Source organism: Anopheles stephensi, chromosome 3 (genome assembly GCF_013141755.1).
Source record: "Anopheles stephensi strain Indian chromosome 3, UCI_ANSTEP_V1.0, whole genome shotgun sequence".
NCBI classification, from domain to species: domain Eukaryota; kingdom Metazoa; phylum Arthropoda; class Insecta; order Diptera; family Culicidae; genus Anopheles; species Anopheles stephensi.
This window is the reverse complement of record NC_050203.1, coordinates 48,516,315-48,533,677: the sequence shown is the minus strand read 5'-3', so window position 1 is coordinate 48,533,677 and position 17,363 is coordinate 48,516,315. Positions and strand designations below refer to the sequence as shown.

At 44.7% G+C, this 17,363-nt stretch overlaps 1 long non-coding RNA gene across 2 annotated transcripts in view; it reads right to left on the bottom strand.

Annotated features, from left to right (window-relative positions):
- Positions 1–1,379: 1,379 nt before the first annotated feature.
- LOC118512651 overlaps positions 1,380–17,363 on the bottom strand; it is a 79,043-nt gene continuing 63,059 nt past the window's right edge. For both annotated transcript variants that reach the window (XR_004906328.1, XR_004906327.1), the window contains one exon: positions 1,380–2,809. This is a non-coding gene — a long non-coding RNA (uncharacterized LOC118512651). The remainder of the gene's footprint in view (positions 2,810–17,363) is intronic.

Below are 17,363 nucleotides of genomic sequence, written 5' to 3'. Positions count from 1 at the left end.
GCACTAGAAATAAGAAGCAAATTAATTTAATAGCACTGTTTGCAGATCGTTATGCTAAGCTCTTTAACTTTTTAAAATCCCTTACAACACTCAGACTATTTACAATATTCCAAATTTCTCACACAAAACCATACCCTTTCGATGAAAAATAAGAAACGAACCATCACTGCTCTCCCAAACCCATCAGCCGGATGTTGGCCAGCGTACATAAAACCCACATTGTAACCGTGCGATACCGCGTACCATACACGCGTGCAATCCTCAGCTCCTTCGAAATGATGGCTCTTTTCCCTGGGTACCGCTTACGGTGATATCAGCTTTCCTTCCGTTTTCGCCAAGACCGGAGCAGTCCACGAAATATGACTGTCAATAAAGATAAGTTCAACAAATAAACCCACACACACACACACACACATTGGCACGAAGCCGTTTTTGCCTGCACCGCGCCGTTGTAAAGTGCAGACGGTGGAAAATGGATTTCCAAGTTGGCACCATTTTAAACCACCTCCGTCTCTTCATTCCACGGAAATTGGCGCTCCGGACGGTGCCAACACTATGTGTGTGTGTTTGTGTATGTGTGTTTAGCCTTCCGTTCTCGCAACTCCCGTCTGAGTACGGCACCCTTGGGAAATTGGCTACGGGACGACATTTCAAGGAAAACTCATCACTGCTGTCCGGGAGACCACCGGAGAGCCACGCGGCGCTCGCATGCCAGTGAAGAAGAAACATTTTAAAGTATTAGATAACAGCAAAGAGGTAAATATAAATCAGATTTAGACACAGCGACTGCCCAGGCCCCTCTGGTACCGGGGCCCGATTTGGCTTCGGCGATGTGCACAACGGTCTACGGTTCCCTGTGTGTCACCGTCTGGCAAACCGTTACCGTTTACCGGGGCGCGATCGTCTTTCCAATTTTTAACTGTCCAATTTTGACCGAGGGCTCCGGAACTGCTCTGTGTTGTGCGCCGCGCCGAGAAGCTAGGGTTTCGTGTGAACTGTAGATTGGTTTGATTGAGTGGGCAAATATTTAGATAAACGGAAACACGAGCAGGGAATAAAACCTGACATTGCCTCCACTAAACTTATGTTACGTAGTTTGTTTTCCCGGCCGATTGGTAACGGGTAACGGGGAGGAGAAAGCCGCACGGGTAAAATGCACTATCGACAGTTAGTAGAGTGTGTCGTTGGTTTGAATTTACCGGTTTTTTCTTAACAGTTTCCGCTTGTTTGCCGAACAACAATCGCTCTAATGCTTAAGGTGAAGAGTTTAATGTAAGGCAAAACCTTTTACTCTACAAGCAATCATTTAAGCTTACTCAATCAGCTTATTGCCGTTAAGCAAAAGATTGTGATAGTAAAAAATAAATAAAACGCTCAACGAGTAGATCACCAAGGAACTGAACGTGCGATCATGAGCAGTCTTGATGTTATCGACTCCTGTCGATAAATGTATGCTCACAAGGCATCATTCCAATTCTTTGTCTTTTTTTTCTACTTTTAATAAACAGGTCAAAAATCATTCCCTATTTGATTCTCGTTAGGACTGTTGTACTAGTTCCATGCTCTTCCCCGGCTGAATCGTGATTCGAATCCCATGCTGAATTTTTCCCCGCTTAGCTTTCCTGCTACACGAGTAAACTCAAATCAAAGAAGTCAGAAATGGTACGCCAGGACCTTCACTAGAGGCTGTAGTACCAAGTTTTCCACAACCAAGGTTAAATAGTGCTTACCTTTGACCGCACCATTATTTTTATCGCAACCACATACAGCAGTCCACCTACCGAAATACAGCCGCCCAGTAGCCCAAAAGCGAGCGCCAAATGCAGCGACAATTAATTATAACTTTTGCCATAACTATTTCCGCCCCCAGTTCAGAACCACTCGCTGCCAAACTTTATCCATAATTTCTGCTTCCTTATGACCGACGCACAGTGTGTGTGTGAACGGTGGTGGTGGGATGAAAATTTCGATTGTTTCCTAATGATTGTTATTTACTTCTAATTATGCCTGATTTGCACAGCTTGCTCGCTTCCTGTGGCTGTGTGTGCCGTGGATGTCGTGGTGGTTAGGTTGGGAGAGATTGTGGCCAGAGTTTCTTGGATTTACTTGCTTCGTCGCAAGGATGAACACGGTTTTAGATGCGGGGGGATCGAATTTTGGCCCATGTTCTTAGCCTTCGCCAACCTTGCATGCTGTGCATCGGTTCACCGGTCCGCAGATCCGTTACCCGTGCGTGCGAACGTGTCCGTGTTAAACCGTGCTACTCCGCTGATGTTCTTGGGCCTAATCTCTTTTTCCGGCCGATGGCAACAACCGTTGATGGTGCACGGTGCGACGGTAAGCACGTTGCCGTAAATCCCACTGAGTCTCAGCGATGTGGGAAGGGTGGAAATGTGGTAGTGTGGTGGGGTGGTAAATTGAATTTCCACCAACCCCTTTTTGGTAGGGAGATCCTGCAGTAAAACCTCGCGCTTGAGAGTCGGTGAGCTGAGCCAAAAATCGACACAGCAACAATCCATGCGTACCGGAAGGGAAGACGCACACTCCCTTCGATCAATCCTGGCTCGGCTCACGTCGTAGGTGGCTTTTCCGGTGCTGTGCACCAACGGTGTCGAAGCATAACACCTCGCCGTCCCGATCGGGCAAACATATGCTCGCAACATGCCCGAGAACAACATAATAATGTAATAATATCTAATAAAGATTGTCGCTCGGCTGCCACGTTACACGTTAGTGCCGGTGATGTGTTTTTCGGCCCTGTCGGCTCGGGGCGTCGCTTATTGACGGCTATTTCAGTACAGCGTGGAATCTAGGTAGGAGGGAGAGAAGGAGAAAGACAAGAAATGAAGACAGCAAGAAGGGCGGCTTATCGTGTGCAGGGATGCATGAATAAATTATTGCGAATTATGACGGTCGTTACCGGAGCCCGTCCGGAGCCATGGTATTAGGGGCTAATCAATCAAAAAACACGGCGCACGACGCATTTGCCTACACGGTACAGTACAGCCGGGCGCTGGAAAACAGGGGGACAAGCTTGACGATGATACCGCTCACGGGTATCATAGCATGGGCCCGACGAACACGGGAGGAAGTCTTAACACTAGATTTACGAGTGAGCCTGAGTTCTTTTCTCCAGTTTGCCTCAATCTTACCACGGACACATTGCACAACAGGGGAACCGAATGTGTTGTGGTTGTGGCGGAAAAATTAAATCACCTCCAAATTGATTTTAATGAGCTGATAAACCGCATCAAATTGTTGCCCCAAGGTGTGTTTGCGTAGGGACGTGAAACGTCTCAATGCTGCAAATTGTGCGTCTTTTTTCGTGTTTTCCCATCGATAGGACATGAACGATGGTAGAAAATTACAGGTAGCTAGCAAATAAATGTTACTTGGGGCGGTTAACAACTTAACAGTTTATTGCTGTTAGGAGGCAAGCAATCATACCAACAGTTTGGACACGGTTTCTTTACATTGTGCCATGGATCGTTGTTGCTAATGTAATGTCGTAGTACTTGAATTGATTTTTGTGCTTGGATTGATTATAGGCTGCGTATTTGTTGAGATTGAGAAACTTAAGTGGCGGATCTTACTCAATAAATGAATCAGGTAATGAATCAGTAAATTTTCCTATGAACGTAACCAGCTGGGTCTAAGGCACTAACGATTGAAAATCTTGACGCGATTCAGAACGTTGTTCATCAGCTATCAACTCTTCATGCAACCAGATAATGTGGGCAAAGTTTATAGTATATTATCTATACTAGTTAACGCTAATTTACGATAATATACTAAGCAATAATCCGCTTCACGATTTGGCCTGCAGAAGAAGTCCTTAGTACTGGTCACAGCACTGTCGTCTGCCAATCCATTATATCAGTCTTTCGGTCGTATACATCAACACGGATCACTGCATCTCAGATTCTACCTGCCACATCCTCCTGTAGACTGCTTAACAAGACTTTAAGGGGTAGGTTGTCCGGTGCCATTCTCACGACATGACCGGCTCCCAGAGATTGGCTAGTCTTAATCGGTGCACAATGGTGTGATCATCGTACGGTTCGTAGAGTTCGGCATTGTAATGGATTCTCCATTGATCCTTCCACACATATGGGGCCAAAGAACCTTTTTAGTATCTTCCTCTCGAACGTGACTAGGAAGGTTTTTCAGCCTCAGACAGAGTCACAAACATTATTTCAACATAAGCAAAGTAGTAATACAGCTCTTACACAGATACAGCTACAGTTACACGATAGTAACACGGATGTTGGCACTATTGTGCTAATATAATATGTTTTTTTGTTCATGAGAACAGTCATTGCTGAATTGTAAGATAATATAATATGTACAATATTGTTTAGAGTTACATAAAATTAAATTGTGACAAAACAAATAACCTTAAGACGCTAAACATACGTACTAGTTACCTTACTAAAGTAGAGGTTAATAAAATCACCTCATCTATTGCAGCCATAAATGACCAATGCGATCATGTTTAAGGCACAAAAACGCTTTTTTCTACAAATCATTATACCGACCATAATCACAGCCCACGCTTTCATCATTCGGTTAAGATCGTCCATCAATCCTCCAGCGCAGTGCTATGGCTAACTCTGTAACGTAAATGCCAAAAAAAGTTCCAAAACTGTGCCTGTGCGTTTTTGTAATCGCGACCGTCTAATGATGATGGCACAGCCGTGCTTGTCACAAAAAGCTGGTCATTCGTCAAGGATTTGAACGAATATGCCAATCTGCCGGCTACACGCCCAATATTGGACTGTAGGATGGTGGAAGGCTTGGAAACGTGATCCGCTCGATGTTGATGTGCAAAATGTGTAATGAGACGGAACAGGGCGATAGTGGTGTACTGTAACGATGACGGAAAATCGGCGACCAGAAGACGATGCTGACGAGATTTTCATGTCATTTTGGTGGCAGTTTTTCTTCACTCTGCCGAAGGAAAGCGGTAAATGTCATTTAATGAAATGTTCGTATTTTTTACATCCTTTTGCAAAAGAGGAAAAGCGATATATTTTTTTCGTTCTTTGTTTGGCCTTTCAGAAGAATTTTTCATAATGAATTAGTTGTAATAAAAAAATTCGTTAATACAGCTGTAGTTAAGTTTTTATTTGGAAGAATTCAGATTTGTTAAATTGGTAAATAAATAAAATAAAATTCCACAAGCTACTTCAAAACGATTAATGCGAATAATATACTCAACTTACCAGCAAATTAAAACGTGCTCTACTCTTTCCCGAACGTAATAAGATTTAGAGAACGAGTTTTGCAGCACAAAAAAACCAAATCCACACGAGTAAAATGAAAAAGCCATCCGATTAATTACCGTTCGCCAAGTTGTTCACCTCTGAGGACTCCTGACGGGCCATTACATGCCATGGTCATTATCAACGAGAGAGAAAACATCAGAATCATAATCATTTCCACAAAATCATCGGTCGTGAATTTCTGTTGCTTCGGGTGCTTCCGTAAAGGTAAACACATCATACATCACTATGCATGGCCAAACCTGAAATACGGAGCAAAACAAAACCCAAAACCAAAAAATGAGAAATTCCTCCAGGAACCGAACCCGAATGCTACTACCTAGAAGGTATAAATAGGTTGTTGAAAAATTATGCTCTCATTTATCATGCTCTCTCTAGCCCTTTTCTACCGGTAAGGATACTGTCAATGGTCCGTGCGCTGCTAGCTACAGCGTCGATGATGATGGGCAATTGAGGTTTATTTTGGAGCAGGAGTCAGTCATCAGTCCAGCAATCATCCACGCTGACCATCCACAAACCAGGTGGTGGTTGTCCTGCAGCGTTTTTCACTTTGCGGGCTCGGCCTCCATCCAACGTTACCCACTTGATTCAGCTGCATTACACGCTTGATGGTAATTTAAAAAGGACTCCAAACAACTCGCCAAAGTGTTCTGAGTGTTGTGGTTTGTTCGTTTCCGTAGTACCCAGTGGAACGTATTTCTTGCATAGAAGTCATGAGTAGCCAAGTCTGCCAGGCATCGTATATCAGCTTCGAGCAAGTGCTTCACTGGTCATTATGAAATTGAGTTTAAAGTTTTGAAGAGTCGTCCTATGTTCATCTGGCACCGGTGGACCCTTTTTTCGCAAATAAATGTATAGGTAAGCACAACTTAATCGAGAGGATATTTTGGAAGGTAAATAGCGAGGTGCAATATTATAGTGTGAACAAAGCCATGGAAGAAATCTTTCTCAAGTGGTGTGATCAAATGTATTACGTAGAAATTTCGGTAGCTCTTAGAAGATTTCCGCAAACTAAACCAGACAAACTAATCAAAAAAGAGCTTGAAAATGGTAACCTGCACTAAAAGGACAAATAAATGTTCAAAGCTAGCGCTTATCGCACGCATTTCAAACCTGTTAAAGTTACTGATGAAACGTGTAAATCCGTGCTCACTTAATGCTGGTTAATAATCACAGCACTGTGTACTAATTATCGCTTCACAGAAAACAAAGCTCCACCGCCATACGGTATTAACTGGTTAAATAATCTGTGTTTCCCATTTTAAAGCCGCATTTCCAATCGGCTTTAACAAATCCGATTCAACTCGTCGGTACGATGGGCTCGCGAGAGTGAAGCGAGCTCAATTCGCGATATTGAACCCGCCGCAGGTCCTAATTAATTTATTGCATTCATTAACCGCTTATCGACAGTTCATTTGCTAAAACCGACAATGAGCGCCTGCAAAACAGCTGTGTATTGCGATCGCTCGGTTACGCGAAGCACGGGAATGCCTCCAGGGCACGAATGAGGCATGAATGCGACCGAATTGAATGACGTTTCGATTCGAGTTTCCAGTAGCTTGCGCTCACTAACGAGTCGTGGTAGACAATTGCACTGACAAGCGGCAGCACCAGCGGCAGCAACAGGAAACGGAACCGGAATCGAGGAGGAATCGGATTCGGTCCGAGAATTCGAGCTCAAGGTTTGGGATGATATTCCTGACGAGTTGCTGTGGCAACACCGACAACAGCGCAGCAAACCAACCAACCAGTCAGCCAGCCAGCCTGTCTCCATTAAACACATCCTCAAGGGCGTTTAGCGCCTCTGTGGGTGTGTGTGTGTGCAAGCGTGCGTTGCAGCTGCATCACTTCATCCCGATGATGAGGATGATTACGTCGGTAAAGTAGCTGCAAGCGTTAGGAAGGAAAAGAACATCAGCGTATGTACGCACACAACCTCACCGTTTCCGAACCGTGCGGCCGTCCTTGCGATGCGTCCTCGGAGCGGGTGGGTGGGGATGGCGTTGTAAAATTTTCACCACAATCCTGTCACGTGCCAAACGCACTTCAACGGTAACGCCCCGATGGTTAGGCGACGTCGGCCAAGAACAAGGCTCCGATAGACTTCATCAACTTCAACGGCGTCACGTTTGGCAAGGGGGATTGATGCCACCAAGGTGCTGCCACGAGGGGGAACCGAGGGTGACGAATGGAGGCAGAGCACGAACCTGGCTGCTGGTGATGTTGATTTCGGCCCATCATCGGATTCTGCGCCGCAGGGGAAACAAGTGGGTGCAAAATTGAATTTCATTATCCGCACATTTATCAAACCGGGCCACGGTGCCGATCGCGTACAGCGCGTCTAGGCTAGAGCGCGCGATGACGCTGATGTGCTATGAGTGAGCATGGTTGATTCTGATTCTGCGTTGCCGGAAGCCGGTGGAAACACCGGGAAGGTGATCGGTTTCCCGTGTCCGCTCTGCCGTGTGGGAGATGCTAGCTCGAGAAAGCCGTCCCATGGCCGCGCATTCGCACGGCGTTCGATGGCTTCCTAATGGTGATTATCATCCGCTTGTCCTTCCTCATTCTTATCCCGGGAGGTCCGGGGCCACACATCAATCTGGCTATCTTTCTCGAAACATCCTAGACAGATAAAGAGAAAGAGGGATAGGGGGATACATGCTTACTGTCACCGAAGCAGTGCGAATCGAATCCGATCCTGCGATTGACATTGCCGGACGTTTAATGACGAGGCGTACCCAGAACAACCTCCGTTGCGTGCGTGGCTACTATCGTGCGAGATTCTAATGATAAGTAGCCACGCGATGCACCAAAAACATGTGTTACGAAGGGTTGCGATAATAGAAAACGTGGAGGAAGTATGTTCGATTATGAGCGTCTTAATGATGGTAGATCGAACGTCCAACATTATTATACCAATGTTAGAAAGCTGACCGAATAATGTTATAAATCACTGTCTGAGCTTTAAAAAATCTTTACCGCATCCTTAACTTACAAAATTCTTTCCAAGAGCAAAATAGTATAAATTGCGTTTTGTATTGCTTCCAAGCGGTTCTGCTAATTAGAAACATTAATATCAACCTTAGCCCTTCCGGCTACTACACGCGTAATTCGATATTCATTGAGCTAATGTTCTTCAACATTCTCGGCACGACTGCATCAGCACCCACTCAGGTGCTGGGTAAATAATCCTTCCCATTCGATAGCCGTACCGTGTGCTGAAATCGATAATCACTGTCAGTTAATAAGGCACACGGGGCCGAAGTTAATTTTGGCCGCCTGTGCATGGGCGGATTAGTTACCATTCCACGTTCGTGTGTTGATGGTGGCGAGTGACCGATGTGACGTGTCGTGATCGGCGAATCGGGAGGACGCGGGAAGTGCGATTTTGCGGCTGTCAGTTCACTCAATCAATGGCGAGAAAACCCCCGCAAGGCATGGCAGCCATCGTTCGGGGCCCGGCGGACGAGGCAGGCCGTGCGTGTGCGCGCGGTACGACGGCGTACGGTCGGCCACGTGACATTAATTTATTTAACCAAATGAAGCACTTTTTGCATTTTCGATATCGTTTTAAATCTGTTGTGACACATTTTGATTGACGTTGCACGCAGTTCGAGGCTTCGTCGACGGTCGGCGGACTTAGAACGGGAAGAATGGGGAGGACCCAAAAGACACGGAACCCGTACAAGAAACCCTAGCAGTCTCTAATGGCTGTTGATGATGATGTGGGTCGAACCCGGGCTGGCAGAACGTCTGCACCGGATGCTGTGCGGAGTTCTGAACGCACGGTCTGCAAAGGATGCGTAGACCGCTTCACGTCTAAGTGTCCGTGTATCGATTGTTTGGCCAACCAACCCGTCGTCGAACGGTAGCCTTGTTACATGCGGCACACAGGAAATGGAAATTCAATTAATAGATAATCTTATATGCGGATTATTATAATTAAATTTGGTCCATCTGACCTTCCCGCAGGTAAGGTTAGCAAGGGAGGTTGGTGATGAAAGCAAAAAAAAAAACATGGTTGGATCAGCGTTACTTAACTGACAAATGAAATTGGTACCTTTATTTGATGAGCAGAGATTGTTCCGTGCTGTCATAAGGTCTTAAAGAAAAGGGATAAAAAGGTTCATTAGAATGAACGGAAGTATTGCGAGATACATTCCGCTTAATTGACCATAATCGTTGCTCGAAAATAATGTGCCATTTCGATCGGATTCTAGCCAAAAGAGAACCATTCGAAGGAGAAAATATAAGTGACAAAGGATATTTTAATATAGTTTTTGCTCTTTATCTCAATTTGAAAACCTACGGTCTTCTAGCGAATTGATCATGGTTCCATTACGGTAACAACCGGCGTCGCTAACATTCAACTGCGAAGCCCTAAATGTTATAGTATTAAAAAATGGTTTATCATTTTTTGTCGTTATTTTAAGCAACTTTTGCTTAAACTTGCAAGTTTTGCGTTAGCATGATTAAATCAAACAAGTTTATTATAAGTGCCTCTATGCCTGTTTTTGATAATAAACTGCAAAGCATTAACCAGTGCATTAAATCGTGAGCTTATCGTGACGCACTACACACAGCTAAACGCCGGCACAGTTTCAAAGACCATGTGCTAATTCTCTGACCATTCACTCAATCTGCAATCCTTCTAACGGAAGACCACGGCACTGAATGCAGCACATAATCCTCATCCTGGCGCACAACTGCTGCAGCAACTTACGCTGTTGACTTCCGCCAGATATTCTTTGATGATAAAATCGCCCTCCGCAACACAGTCGCCCACCCTGCGCCGTGTCGAGTGCCTCAAGGCGTCCCCAGACGAGTCGTTGTTTTAATGGTCACTTTTTTCTCTTTTTTGTGGACATTTCTTTTTTATCGAGCTCTATCGAGCTCTCTACGTATTGATGCCAGATGTGCCGGATATAGTTGGCCCTGTATCAACTGGCAGTACGATTACACTCCTCGCTCCAAAGGCCAACGTGTACAGAGAGACCGTCTGACACTGTCTGGAAGCAAACCCCTCACCATTCTTCCAAGCAATACGATCAGAGGCGACTCGAGGGAACGATAAAAATCTAATCCTTCTGTTTCTCGCAATCATCGCAGCTTAGCGCACTGCTAATCCGGGTGCTCCGAGTTTTAGGATGCAGACCAGTTCGGGTGAGGTTCTTGCACCCGTCCCTAATGTGCGTCTCCGGGGAAAATTTGTGGTGAAATGAATCAATAAAAAATGAAGCTCGGTCGTCGTCGTTTACGGGAAATTGAGGCAAAAAAAAGTTCTTGATGTTTTCGTCACTGAGCAGTTGACCACAGTCGCCAGCGGAACAAATTGGCAAAGGTTTGTAATACAAACCCACGATTTCATTTGTTGCATGTCTTTGATTTTATGTTTCGGATATGTCCCCGACTTTATAGTATGCAAATTACATATCTTTATTCTATGCTTGCCCTACCGAACGATATTACTTCTGTACTTTGCTGTTTAAAAAAAAAGTAGGAACCTTCACTAGCGCTCCTCAGTCATCGTTAGAGGGAGCAAAGAACTCCATAGAGCAATGTCGAGCGAACTTTCATCTCCACTCGAGCGTTGATGATCACTCCAGGGTGTATACTTGCGAAGGACCCGTGTCTTACACCCATTGGCGCAGGACGCACTGTTTTATCTGTACCGCATTTTTTTTTTGCTCGCTTGCTTCCTTCTCAACTACAGCACTTTGCCGTAGCTCGCATCTGAAACCGGGATTTGCTTCGGTGAGTGCGAGTATGTGTTCGAGTGTGCTTTACTCCGAAATAATACTGAAACCACCAAGTAGCCGAGGGTGCGATTCTGGAGTGCGAACGTTCTCCGAAGGGGCACAGCGCACACATCCTGCCCCGACGATTGACAAGCGAAGTAAATACGTGAGGGACGGACCTACCAAATATTGGCCGAGAATTGTCGGTTTCAAATCCCCATGCAAATAGGTGCCACCGGGTCGTAAAGACAAGAAAAAATGTATGTATCGCACACACACACATACAACCTAAGGGCGGGGATTTGCCGAGAAGCGCTTAAAACAGGATTTCTACAACTTCCAAAAAACCGCAATTCCATGAGCCGAGTGTATCGGTGTGTTCATGCGTTCATGGGAGTTTTGTGCCCGGGGGTGGTTGACTCTTGTGTGTATGTGCGTAGTGGGGTGGTCCAAACGCCCTTCATAGAGAGAAAAAAAGAAGAAAATCACCACCAGCACACTCAATCACGTAGCGGCCAAAAGTGATCCGTGATTCTTCGAGCTTCGGAGCACTGGCGTTGCAGCGGCCAGGAACCTATTTCCCGGTTAGAGAGCACCGTTCCCCAGTTCCAAAGGATAATCTTCGGTGCAAATGATATTTCGGAGAGTTTCACCGTGGGCCGAATGACTTCTTCGGTGCGCTAAGGATCACATTGTTTGTCAGGGCTTTGATTGAAGCGAGACCTACGCTACCCTCTGTAGGACTGTCTCTTCCCTGCAGTACATCGTCGTCGTCGTCGCCATCGGCAGGTGAGGAGGGTTGGTAGTACTTCTTTCCAGTGAAGCACTGTTGTTAAGCATCAATTGTGGTTTGGGTATGCATTACGCTCCTGGTTCGCATCTTGAGGTTGAGGCTAGGACGAAAAAAAAAATCGTCAAAAGGGGAAACATTTTTGCAGTTACCTGTTTTCCTGTAGCTCGAGCTCGCTAAAGCTGAATTTGTTCAAGCAGCGTGAGGTTGAGGTGAGAATATGACATGTATTACATCTTGTTGAACAAGTGTTTCACTCTTGGCAGCGCTTTGCATCTCAATTATTGTACTATATTATTTATGCAAATGGACGCCTAATGTGAGCGGTCTATGCAGTCTGAACTGGGTAAAAATTAGGGAAAGATAATTAAAAACAACCTACGACACATTCAAGTAATTTATGCGGAAGTACAATAAAGGACACAAGAGGCTCTTCAAATAATCGAATTAACCTGAAGTTTTCAAAGCGCGCAAAAAGAGACGATGTCTAGACTATATTTGTTTTAGCATATTTTTTTAACAAAAATACAACATAGAAAAAGAATAGGCCTGACACTCACATGATAATTGATTAGACAGTATTTCACAGTAAATAGAACGAGTGTCTCCAAGTTTGAAACAAGGTACAGTTTGAATTTCCTAGACATCTCTGCGATGAGCGGCAAGGAGACCACGCATTAAGATAGGACTCCAAGTCCCAAGCCAATCGAGTCCAATCGATATTATAAGACCCTCGCTAAGATCAGGACCAGGTGTTCCGTTACGTTATTGATCGTCGCTAGGAGCAGAACTATGCCTTGGGATGCCGGAACACCACACAACGCATCTACGCCCGAGATAAGATCTTTGTTCACGTTTCGGAAAAGGAAACGTCTCTCAACTAAGAAGCGGGTGAAATATCTGTGAATAATTGAACTTCTAAAGGTCTCGGCCTGCCATTTTTGGCTTTCTGTAAGTTAATTCTACCCTTAGCAACATAGTCAGCGCTGCGTAAAGGGAGGCAATCTTTATGGGATTTGAACCCCGGTCCTGCCGTGTGAAGCCCGGCGTTGCTGTCGCCTCGGCCACCGGACCGCCTCAGTCCGTTCTGCAACGATAAAAAAGACTTAAATCGCTTAAAATGCTTGTTACATCAAATTTGTTAATCGTTTTAAACATTTTTTAATCAACAAATTTTAATAAGAATTAAAAAAAAAGCAAACGTTGCATATGGCTTCGCAGTCTCTACTAGGCTGTAGAATCTCAATTCTACAAGCGAATCAAAGCAGAGTCACGCACAGTAAGAAGTAAGAAAAAACGTAAATACAGTCCTTTGTTTTGTACTGTTAAAAAATATGCTAGTTATATTTGTTAAATATTTGTATAAATCAGTTATTTTTATCCATAAGACAATTGTCGGTTCTCTTTATACATGAGACATTTTCTATTTGAAAATTGTTGTAAAAATTCGTTTAGTTTGTTTCGCCAGCACCAGCATTTAACTAAAATGCTTTACTTATGTGAAGAAAGGTGTGACATCAATTTTGTTGTTTTCATACCCGCATTCATGCTAAATAAATCTTTTTTGTGCTCGTAATTAATGTGAATAAATTATTCAAAGCTGCCGAAACGAGAAACGAAAAAACATACATGTATTGACTTATCGAGTCGATAAAAATCGATTATCGATAATAGTGGCAAAACTACAAAGCCACCGCACAAAACACATGACACCAAATCCCTCGTGTGTATCGACAGAATAGTCCCCACATACTGTCCACTGGGTAGAAGGAAAGAAAGAAACGACAAAAAACATGAGTGTAAAAAGCGAAGAGCGAAATAAAACATCCCCGATCCTACCGGCGAAGGATACATCATAAAAATTATGCTCACGTGACAATCAAGCAGCTGCAACATTTTCTATGCTTAATCATCGTTCCGCTCATCTCGGCCGTGCCGTGGCTAATGGTTCCGAAGAATCGAGCGCAAACCATGGCATACACACTTCATGCTTGCTGCTTGAACTTGAACCATCCTTGAATGGATTTTTCACGCAAGCAGGCATGCGAAGGGAAAGATGAAAATCGTTTGCCTCTTGATAGTGGTGGAATGTCTTTAAAAAAATCCGTGCCGGACACAGATCCTAACGTGGAATCCAGTGTAAATGATCGTCTTGTGTTTCTAGCAAACATTTAAGGGATAAATTAAACATAAAAATGCACAATTAATGTCCGATAGAATGGAACCATTGGTAACATCATCTGACGACCTTTTCGTCGACGAATCGATATTTTCATGCAAAATCAACCGAACACGCATAGCCGGCGGTGACTTGCGTCGTTTTAGGTTGCATGATTTCCCAAAAATAGTAGATAAAATAATAGCAGTAATAACACGAGCAACAGAAAACCATGACGAAACACCCCGACCCAGATTTGATGGACGGAATAATTTCAATGCGTTTTTTATGCGATGTCATTGCGTGTGCGTACGTTGTTTACGGGTGTGCAATCAGCGTGCCTGAAGTGCCACCGCAAAAAAGGGATGGCAACTCTCATCAGCAGCCCAAGAGTGCTGCTGCTGCTGCCGTTGCTTGTGCTGAACAAGGAAGGCCGGCCGAGAAGAGGCGACGTCTGCAACGAATGTAGGACGTTTGTAGAGAATCATTTTTTATCGTGTTCCCCCAGCGCACGAGAACACTTGGTACCGTTTCTCGTAAGCGCATTGCCGAATCGATCGGGATGCGACGAATGCAGCAGAGCTTCCGGGATGTAGGGAGAGCGTTCCCAAAACCCGAAGGGCTAGTTTAGAAGGATGAAGTATTGCTGGCAATAGCAACGCAAAAAAATCAAGCAGGACTTGTAACGAAACCGACCGCTCGACGCACTCTTTAATTTCCCAGCCATCCCCGTTTTGGCCTCCTTCCCGCACAACATGCCCGGCGCATGTTCTGAAGTAGTTTGATTTTGCAGTTCGGTTTCAGTTTTGGGTGTAATAAGTACCACACCGTGCGAAGGGAAATATTGTTATAATTGTAACGGATTCTAATCCGATGGGCTTTCTCGTGGTCGCGATGGGTTGGCGGGGTGCCATATCGAGGGGCCGCCTGAAGGACCGCAACGAAAGGCCTACACACTCGAAGGGATCCTCCGCCTGTCGGAGGGCGCGGAAGTGATTAACGATCGTGGATGTGCTCGGTTTTTTTGGTGCTCTGTCTCTTCCCTTTTTTTATTAATGTTCGGTGTGTATTTTTTCCCGGTTTCTTCAGGGCAATAATCGAGCTGGTGGTGCGGTACGGTGGCAGTTACTGTGCGACTGTCGACCGGTGGAAGAGGGCTTTGATTACGGTGGTTGTGGTATGGTTGTATCGGGTCTGTACCACCACCCCAAATGAGTGTCGGTTGATATGGATCGCGAAGCGCAACGGTAATATGAAAATGAGTTGCTAAACGGTGGAAGAGAAACAAATTTGTTTTTATTTGTACCACCACAAACTCGGGTGCCTTGAGGTTTCCCAGTTCTGGCTAGTGTTTGTTTTGATTGCTTTGATTAGTATCGATGCCTAAAATGGTAGAAAAAAAGCCAGAGCTATCAATGGATATACCACAAAATTGTTGCACTGGAAATCGCACAATTTAATGATTCACAAATAAAGTATTAAAGAGATTTTTGTTTTTAAAGACATCTCACCTGTAAAAATATATAAACGGTGCTTTGTTCAAAGGAAGGGTAAGTGAAATAAGTGGAAAAATACTCTTTATTCGAATTATTGGCAAAGTCAATAGTCTCTGCATCGATAAAGGCCCTCGAATTCCACTGTGGTGTAGTTGCATGTTTTATTAAAATCCTTTTTTACTGTGTCACGAACTAAATAGTTCAAGTGTCTTTGGTCCGGCGAGTTAAGAGATTTTTTTTTCGGAAAACTCGACAGGAATGCATCGGACGAACGCAATCCGAACGTCTGCTGGGCGTCCTTCGTTCTCAAAACCACCGTTGCAGTTTTCCTATCTCACTTCGATTCAATTTCACGGTGTCTACGGAAAACTGCGCAATACCTTCATGATGTCCCGATTCGGTTGTCTGGCGCGGATCATCATTATATATAAATGATTTGTTGCCATAATTCGGGCGGGTTCCACGTGTTTGATTCTCTCGACATTTTTCTATTAACATTATATTAACTGTAATTTGCGTTGTAATGTGGTGCAATTAATTAAAAACGGAAATTAAAACATTCGCAAACAAATTTTAATTTTAACTTTAGCCTTGTAGAAAATATACCATTTTACAATGAATTATACCACATAGAGCTACCCTTGTATCATGAGTATAGCCCGCCTAATACTGATCGAAAATTGAAATGACATTGCCATCCCCATCACACAAGCGTCAAATCGTCCTTCGTGGATCGTGGTACAGATTTCTTTTTTCTCTACGCTTCCATTTTCGCACAAAGCACACGCGTGAGCCTGCAAAAAGCGGAGAATTCCTTCACCAAATTCCTAGGCACGCTACGTTGGGCAGCCGCCGGACATGCGGGCAAACTAGTCCACGGGGTGGCCATCATCATTTCCGGTGACAGCATGATTAAAGAGCCTTTATTGGAGGAAATTATGCAATGTTTGTGCTCTAATGTTAATAGTGCCGATGAGTTTGGGTCTTGATTCGTCCGAAATTCTTCCCCCATCAATAGCTAATGGCATCGATGGGCACTGTTGACGAGGTGCGTGGGAAAGGGCACCGTGGCGGGGCGACAAATTCCACCAGTGATCATGAAACCTTCCATCGGGTGCGTGAGCCATTCGGGGAAAGTTGGTCGCATAATTTACATTCCCATCCTAGGAATGTGCGGCGCGCTTTGCGTGGCATTCGTCAAATGTTGGTAGGTGGGAAATGTTGAAATGAATTCTCGGATTGCAATATATTAATGCCATCAAAAGGGCTTACGAATGAAGCTGCTTTACCTACGTTAGTGTTTAAATGCGGTGGTGAGCTTTAACATGTAAGTCCGGTAATTGTACATTATGGGGAGCAACAAGGAGCAGGTAAAATCACCCACCCATTCGGTCTAATGTTATCGAGTTCTGCTTTACATCTAAACTATCTAATTTCCTTTAAAACAGCGTATCAGCTTAAATTACTGACAGGGCGATGAATGACAGCTACTACTGTGCTATTCATCATCCCGTTCTACGCGTCCGCTCACCACTTACTTCACAGAGCTTTGCTGTGATAAAAAAATATATATACAAAAAAAAATCCCCGTAAGATGGGCCATCCGGCTGTGAAGGATGAAACCCTTCCACAGGCACGGCGATCCTTTTGATCCAAAACATCACTGCGGGTGTTCGAACTAGGTCGCCATCGGTCTGTCTGCCCCCCACTTTTCTTTGCGCGTCGACGCAAAAGTTTCTCTCCAGGAGCAGTTGCTCCCAAGAGAAGTCCTGATTCCGGCACCAACTGGCAGCCGCGGCATTGTTAAGGGCCGGGAAACTAATCACACTAGACAACGGCGGCCCACCGCTGTTTGCTGCTGCTGCTGCTGCTGTTGCTGCTACTATGCGTTTGGTT